The 8102-nt window shown below is 42.2% G+C and overlaps 1 long non-coding RNA gene across 1 annotated transcript in view; it reads right to left on the bottom strand.

Moving 5' to 3' along the window:
* Positions 1–1767: 1767 nt before the first annotated feature.
* Positions 1768–8102, bottom strand: part of LOC121233499 — a 29035-nt gene continuing 22700 nt past the window's right edge. The window contains exon 4 of the long non-coding RNA XR_005933076.1: positions 1768–1830. This is a non-coding gene — a long non-coding RNA (uncharacterized LOC121233499). The remainder of the gene's footprint in view (positions 1831–8102) is intronic.

Raw genomic sequence — 8102 nt, 5'->3', positions numbered from 1 at the left:
AGTGAGGAAATTAAAGCCAGGATAGAGAAAGGAGGTCTTTCTACAGAGCTGTGATTTTGCTCAGAAAGGTGGTAGGAGCAGAGCACTGCAGTGCCCCGACACCACGGTGCTCCGAGGGATTAGCAGGAGATCTGCCTCGGGAGCGTTCCTGCCTGCCCCAGCACCGCTCAGGCACCCACATCCCTTAGCAGCCCAAGGAGTGGAGAACTTCCAGCGGAAGACAGATTAAACAACCGATAATCTGAACATCAGTATTTGTGCAGCTTGTAGGAGATGGATATTTTTTCCCCCTCTGGGTTTGGAACAATGTTGATAGGAAGGAAAGAAAAACAAGTTTATCCCCCCCCCCCCCCCCGCCTTTTTTTTTTCAAGGCAGCTGAAGGACAGCTGACCTATTTTCCGAGCTCAGCAACACAGGAGGCTCCCCAGCACCTGATCGCTTCTTTGTGCCTGTCCCCTGAAGCATGTTTAATACTGAAAGGACTGGCCCTGGTCAGCGATTGCAAAGGAGGAAACCCTCAGCTGCTCTTGGACCGCAGCCTTCGTACTGAGTGCAGGCAAGGATTTGAAACAATCTGCTGAATGCAAAGCAAATCCCAAGGCAGAGGGAAGGGAAACCAGGCAACAGTACTTTCTGTGGTAGATGGCAGTGGATTTACCACCTGGCAGTTCACAAACTGCCTACAGCTGGGGGAAATTGCTAGTTCAATTCTCCCACGTTTAATGTGATTACTGGTACTAGTTCATAGGGTTAATTTCATTCCTTTGAATTCCTCTCCACTAACAAAAACAAAACAATCAAACAGAAAAAAGCGCAATAAAAATCCCGTCCAAAAATACAGAATATAAAATGCATTTTTCAAACCAGGAACCTTCACTCATTCTGTCTTCAGAAGAAATTCTTTTATTTTTAACCAAATTATACACAGAAAGAGCTTATTCTGGAAAATTAATATGCGTGTTGTATGGGAGGAAGAGAACTCTTTCTCCTTTCCCAATGGAGTTTTTAAAGAAGACCCTGAGTAATGCTCCTTGAGTGTATAATCTAGGAATTAAAAATTTGGATATGGGAGAAAGCAAAAAGACAATAGATTTGCAGGGGCCACGTGAAAACTTGCCTCAGTTGGATGGTGAGACGGTACAGGTCTCCTCAGCTAGAAGATTGGGATAAGTACGAAGCTCCAGACTTCAGCATTGTAGCTCCCACACAGAGGCTTGGTTCTGCCAGGAGGGGATAAAAGAGTGAACACGTTAAAAGAACAAAAAGACTCCTATCTCACACATAATTTTTCAGATTTTAGCCTTAAAATACAGGCTACAGCAACTTAGTTCCGTTTCAGAAACCAATTATTGCTTCACAATGGTCTTACAACAAAATGCTGAGCAAACATTTTCCTGTTTATCAGCAACACAAATACCATGTGACAACTGCAATACTTCAGGTAGTCTTCTTTTCTTTATCAGCATGATCTGAGTTACAGGGCAATTCCCAACAGCCAAAAGAAACATACCATAACAAAATGTATTCCAACAAATTGCATTTTTCACAGTGTGAGGCTGCTAATACAAACACTGTGAGTTTGTGCCAGGTTTAACATACCAATTTACCCTTGCTTGCAGTAAATTGCTGAGCTTACTCAGATTTCATCCTTAATGTAGTATTAATAGTTGTTGCAAATAATTTAATACATTCCCAAGGCAGGTATCTCCAGATCATTGAATCAAAAAGAATGATAACTTGCCATGCTCTTTCAGACTTGCCTTGGTGAATTTTGCAGATATGGTTTCTTTCATGGACTGAACATGGATGTTTTAGTTTTCATTTTTCTCCTAAAGAGACAGAAATCATGGCTATGTTACAAACAAAACATCTGATACATGGCAATGCAATACTGCTCTCCTAGTCCCTGTATTATCTTATTATTGAGTCCACTGCAGAATGTTTTTGCTTGCTGATTTTACTACCTGTTAAATATATCTTCTCTGTCACTAAGACTGTCCATTTAACTTAATTTACATCTTGGTCTGCAACTACTACATTATTTAAACATTTACAATCATGCTTGCCAATGATTGTCTCTGTCTCTAATTTGTTAATTAACATTTATTGCATATCTGATTATATTTTACTTATTGTTGGCTTAATTTATGTTGAATAAGCCATAAACAGTCCTTACCAGTTATTATCAGTTTCGCTCGTTACAGGATTAGTGTTATGCCATTGTTGACATCATAAAACTACAGTTAATAATTCACTTCATTCCCTTCAGCCTCAGCACCACGGCAGCCACGGAGTTATTCTCCTGCTGTTGGTACCCCTGACTGCATGGCCCTGCCCAAGCCAGACATTATCCAGCAGGTTTAGAGAAGAGTTATGTTCCAGAGCTCTCTTTTGCGTCATCATCATCATCTTCTTTCATCCCCTTGCTGTCCTCACTTACTGAATGCCAAACTGAGTCCATTAGCTTCAAGGGAATTACTTTTATTTATGGCGGGAGACGGCCGGGCTTAGTGAGCTCTACCCTCCTGCATATCCCAACAGACACATCTCACTCCAGTACCCTAGCAGCCTTAGTTTCTTTACTCCTTCATTTTCTCGTACTTTAGGCTTACTTCTGGCTTCGTCCCCTTGTTGTCAGTTCAGCCCTCCCAGTCCCGCCCAGCACTTCTTTTACTGCAAAGCCATCGATGCCCTCTGTGCTACTCACTCCTGAACATTTCCACCTGCATTCCTTCTGCTTGACAACTTTATAACATTTTTAGCCACTATCGTCTAATAGAGGGTGTCTGCAGCCTCTTTATGCCTTCCTCCCAATCTCTGTGTATTTACAAAACCCACAGATTTCAATTCTGGTGTACTATCTGAGATGATTATTTTCCTTCCAAGTGACTAGACTGCTCCCAGCATGGTGGCTGTACCTTGTCCTGCCCACCTAGGGCCCTGTCCCTGGGGAGGGGGTGACACGCTGTGGGGCGGCCATCAAGCTCAGCACCTGCAGCTGCCAGGCTCCAAACTGGGGCTGCTGGGGACCTGCTCACGCACCCCAGACCCGCAGTCTGAAGGTACAGGATAAGCCTTCTCCAGAATCCAGTTACTGGCCATTTCTGGAGGATGAACAAAAGCCTTTATTTTGTCTGAGAAATGCCCCTTCCTCTTCTAAGAATCATAGAATCATAGAATCATTTAGGTTGGAAAAGACCTTCAAGATCATCAAGTCCAACCATCAACCATGCCCACTAAACCATGTCCTGAAGTACCCCGTCCACTCGCTTTTTGAATACCTCCAGGGATGGTGACTCAACCACTTCCCTGGGCAGCCCATTCCAATGTTTGACAACCCTCTCAGTAAAAAAATTTTTCCTAATATCTAACTTAAATCTCCCTTGCCTCAACTTGAGGCCATTTCCTCTCGTCCTATCTCCAGCCACCTGACAGAAGAGACCAGCACCCACCTCACTACAACCCCCCTTCAGGTAGTTGTAGAGAGCGATAAGGTCTCCCCTCAGCCTCCTCTTCTCCAGACTAAACAGCCCCAGTTCCCTCAGCTGCTCCTCATGAGACTTGTGCTCCAGGCCCCTCACCAGCTTGGTTGCCCTTCTCTGGACACGCTCCAGCACCTCAAAGTCTTTCCTGTAGTGAGGGGCCCAAAACTGAACACAGTACTCGAGGTGCGGCCTCACCAGTGCCGAAGAAGGTTGGATATACTGGTGTCCACAGCATGCAGATCTGAGTCCCCCAAACTGTCTTTGCCTGCAGTCGTTCAAAATCCTCCCTGCTCACGACATGCACCCCGAAGCCTGGATGCGATTTTATTGTATCGCTCTTCTTGGCTCCAGGTCGGTTGACTGCATACTGGGAGCGTAAAGTCTTTATGGGAGAAACGGTATCAGCTCATCTGTTTGTAAATCATGCTGCAAAGTGTAGTTATGATCGTCGTGGGGAGGCTCTGAGCACCGCTACTGTACTAATAAATGGTCAGTAATAATAAAAATAAAGGAATAAACTAAAACCAAATAGCAGCAGCAGGAGCTGGCAAGAGCCAAGAGACTTGGCTGTTTTCTTTTCTTTGACTTTTTATTAAATTTAGTCAAAAATTCGTATATGAGAAGTTTTTTTCCAGCAGAAAATGCCTCTTTTTCCCCCCGAGTGAAAACTCACCAACAGAAACACAAAAGTTTCTATACCACCATAGTCAAATTTACTCAATCCACAGATATGTTCATTTACTGAAACAAACCATTTCAGGCAAATGCAAACATTTGATAGAAATTCAAAGAGGACTTTAAAAATGTTTAATAAAAATGACGGAAATGCTGAAGAAACCTCAAAACTGAATAATTTTGAATACTGTCACACAGATCCAGTTGCACAATTTCTGCTAAAAAATTGCAACCTATTTGAATATATTGAATACATAAGTGTGTGTGCATGTATTCTTATATGTGTATAAATACATACAAACACCTATATGTGCTTAACCATTTAATGGCCTTAGAAAAATGTCATGACCCTCCCAGGTGCCCATTCACTGCACTTGCTCCGAAGCGAAGTTTCTGGAAAGACAGTACTTGCTAGGCACTCATACCATGGCTATCAGGGGTACACAGAGCCCAAATGGGTTGTTATTGTCAAAAGTTCATCTGTCTTGAAACAGAAATAGGAAATGCTTTGCTACATTGAAACAAAAGCTACTGGTTTTCCACTCTGTTTCTGAAAGTGCCCCAGTCTCCTTTGCTTGGGAGCTTTTCTTGCAGCAAAATCCTGTGAGGGCCACCCAGCAGCCAGTCTCTGCTCTGTTAGAGTGGTGCTTTTGCTCCTGAAGTGCAATAGGTCACCGGCTTTGAAAAGTTTCACATTCCCACCTTGAGTGAAGCAATAACTTTTCCTTGTTATAAATAATGTCATTGTAATTTCGGTGTAAATTAAGGACCCTGATGATTAGTTTCTAACATTTGTTCTGCATCCCCAAAGGAAAAAAAGAACCTGGTAAGGAAAACAGGTATCCAATGAATCACTCTTCTGTTGATTGAATGAGGTTACTATTATTTCTAAAGACTTTAAGAAACATGACCTGTGCTTCTGTGTTTAATTTTATTATTCCTGACACTTCCGGTCAACTTAACGCAATGTTAAGGCCTGCTGATTCTTTGGAAAACTTAGTTCTTATAAATAATGTTCACTTTCTGATTACATTCTGGAGTGTTACTTAGCTCACGTAATCGGTGCAAGCCTGGACAGTATGAGTATCTGTACCAGTCGGTCTGATCCAGTATCCTGATTCTTATCGTGGACCATAGCAGATGCCTAGAGACAGAGCAGTCGTATGGACAGGGTGATCCTTTCTCTCATACACCTTTCCAGCTTCCAGCAGTCAGCAGGTAGGGGATTTCTGGAGCAGGAGATGGCATCTGGATTGTTGCATCAATAGGTCTTGATTGAGCTATTCCTTATACATTTCCCAATATTTTCTTATGAATTAATTTATTCTTTTGGCTGCTGGGGCATCCTGCGGGAATGAACTCCACAGCATAATTGTGCTCCGTGTGTATTGACTTAAACCTGATGCCTGATCATTCAGATGACACCTAGTTTTTCTGACGTAAGACGTAATGAAAACGTGTTTCCTATGTATCTTCTCTGCCTTCTTTGGTTTATAGCTATCATGTCTCCTCACAATTATCTCTTTTTCCAGGCTAAAAAATGGCAACCTCTTTAGTTCCGCCCCCCCGTTCCATGCCTCTGAGCATCCTGTCTCTCTTTCCTAGCCTTCCTCTCACTCGACCAGCTCTTTCTGAGACAGGGCAACAGAACTGCCTGCAATAATCACAGTGTAGGTGGATGATAAATTTACACAGTAAAACAATGACGTTTTCTGTTTCACTCTCCTTTCCCTTCTTAGAGACTTTTTGACTCTTTCTGAGTCTAATGCAACCATTTTCAGAGAATTAGCCACAGTGACTCCAAGGTCCCCTTCCTAAGCAGCAGTAAGTAATTTAGCACCCAGCATTCTGCATAGGTAGCGCAACTTCTCATTCCCTGCATCCTCTGGTTTATATTTCTCATCACTAAGTTTCATCTGCCACTTTACCTCCATCATTCAGTGCACTCTGTACATGAAAGAGTTAATCCTGAATACATGGAATGGGAAAGAACAAATATTACGTGCATTTCTGATGTGCGCACGTATGCATCTTGTCTTTTAATTCTCTCTCACTCGGTTTGAACAGTGTATTCCCCCCCTTGCTAAAAAAGCTACACTGATCTCTCACTGCAATCCCCAAATCAGAAGGAATTGCTTTATTTTGTGCTGCATAGACTGCACAGCCTATTACAAGCTCTACTATGAACAACTTGCTGTTTATTCTGTCTGGGAAGTAACCTATTGTTTGAATATCTGTACTGATGTTTTATTGATAGGACAGAAAATGTCTAGTACATTCTGATTAACATTGCTCAGTTAGTTTTCCATCTGAAACAGGTAAGACTTGGACCTGTTATCAGAGCCAAATAAGGTACAATATTTTTAGCATCATCTTAGAGTTATGAGATCTATATCATGATGACCTGCTTTTTATTCCATATTTTTAAAACTTTAGTGTTGGATACCTGTTCCATGCAATGTTAAACAAGAACAGTAATAATTTATTGATTGGGTATTGACCAGTTGAACTAGTGGGCATGGACTTCACCCTGTTTGAATGCTTTCCCTGCAGGCTATCGTCAGCACATAAATCTCAAAGCACCCTTAGGTGACTGCTTCAGCTGGTGTCTGAGCTTTGTTTGGAAGGTCGTCTCCAGAAAAATCCCACATGAATAATTTTCTGTTGCCAGTTATACATTGTTAGACATACCATGTTTCCTACCAAAGCACTCTTCCTAGTTTTATTCTGTCCATGTCTTTCCTTTGTGTGTCCCTATGGGATAACTTAATTCTTATTCAGAATTCTGCACACCAAGAAAAAAGTTATGAGAGTGAAAAAGTAAACATTAAATTTGTAACAAGAGGACATAGACCCAGGCAGTAAAACCAAAATGCCAGCCAAAATTAGGAGTAAAATCCTGGTAAAGAAAAAAATTCAGTTAGGCAAACTGCTTCCTAAGTAATTTCCTTCTTTTATTACAGCACAACCACCACAGATCTTCAAATCTGAGGGACCTTTGGGAATTCCTGTGGCTGAAGGACGTTCCTGGCATAAGCTCGTATCTCTGTGCTAGGTGTGTTACCTCCCTGGCTCCTTCACCACGTACCCCTTTAGAGTTGAGCTGCTTCCCTAATACCTGTTTGCAGCACCTGACTATTTTCTGCACAGCTACAGTGAAACAACACATTGCACCCCTCAGTTATACCTCTTGCCTCACATCTAGTTTTTGGCCCTTGTAGAGGGTTAAGGCATCTGTGAGGAAAGTGTGATCTCAGCAGCCACTACTCAAGAATTTGGGTGACAAATGAACATGATCTGGAAAATTGGTTTCGAAACCCACCTCCCTTCTTTGGTACATATTATGAAAATACAAATAAAAAATATAAAAAAACGTAATCCCAGAACTAGTGGTTATGGATACCTGCAAGCTGAGATGACCTGAGGCAACCCCCAGAGCTGGAGGTGTATGCAAAGTGTCAGTGTCTGAGGGCTGGGATCCCCACGTGTTGAGTTTTGGGGAAATCCCTCCTGCAGGCACAGACCAGGTCCTCCTCAGCAGTTAGCAAGCAGTAGTTCGCAAGCAGGGAAACCAGGTTGCCACATATTCTAAACATATATTTAAAAAGGGGCTTTTTAAGGCTATACCCTCATTTTTGGATAGTTAAAGCTTAAGACTAAGGGATAAGACCTAATTATCATAATTATTATGTGGCTTAGTTTCTTGTAACCATTTCTTTGAACAGGAGCCCCTGAGACTGTTTTTGAAGGACTTTCTCACTGGGTAATTTGTCAGGACATCAGGTTATTTCAGAGACTTTGAACTCAAAAATTTACCCCTTGTGGTTTAATCCCAGCTGGGATTTAATCCCCCAGCTGGCAACTGGGGAGAGAATCGGAAGGGTAAAAGTGAGAAAACTCATGGGCTGAGATAAAGACAGTTTAATAGGTAAAGCAAAAGC

This window comes from Aquila chrysaetos, chromosome 8 (assembly GCF_900496995.4).
Source record: "Aquila chrysaetos chrysaetos chromosome 8, bAquChr1.4, whole genome shotgun sequence".
Lineage (NCBI taxonomy): Eukaryota > Metazoa > Chordata > Aves > Accipitriformes > Accipitridae > Aquila > Aquila chrysaetos.
This window is presented reverse-complemented; position numbering and strand designations above follow the sequence as displayed.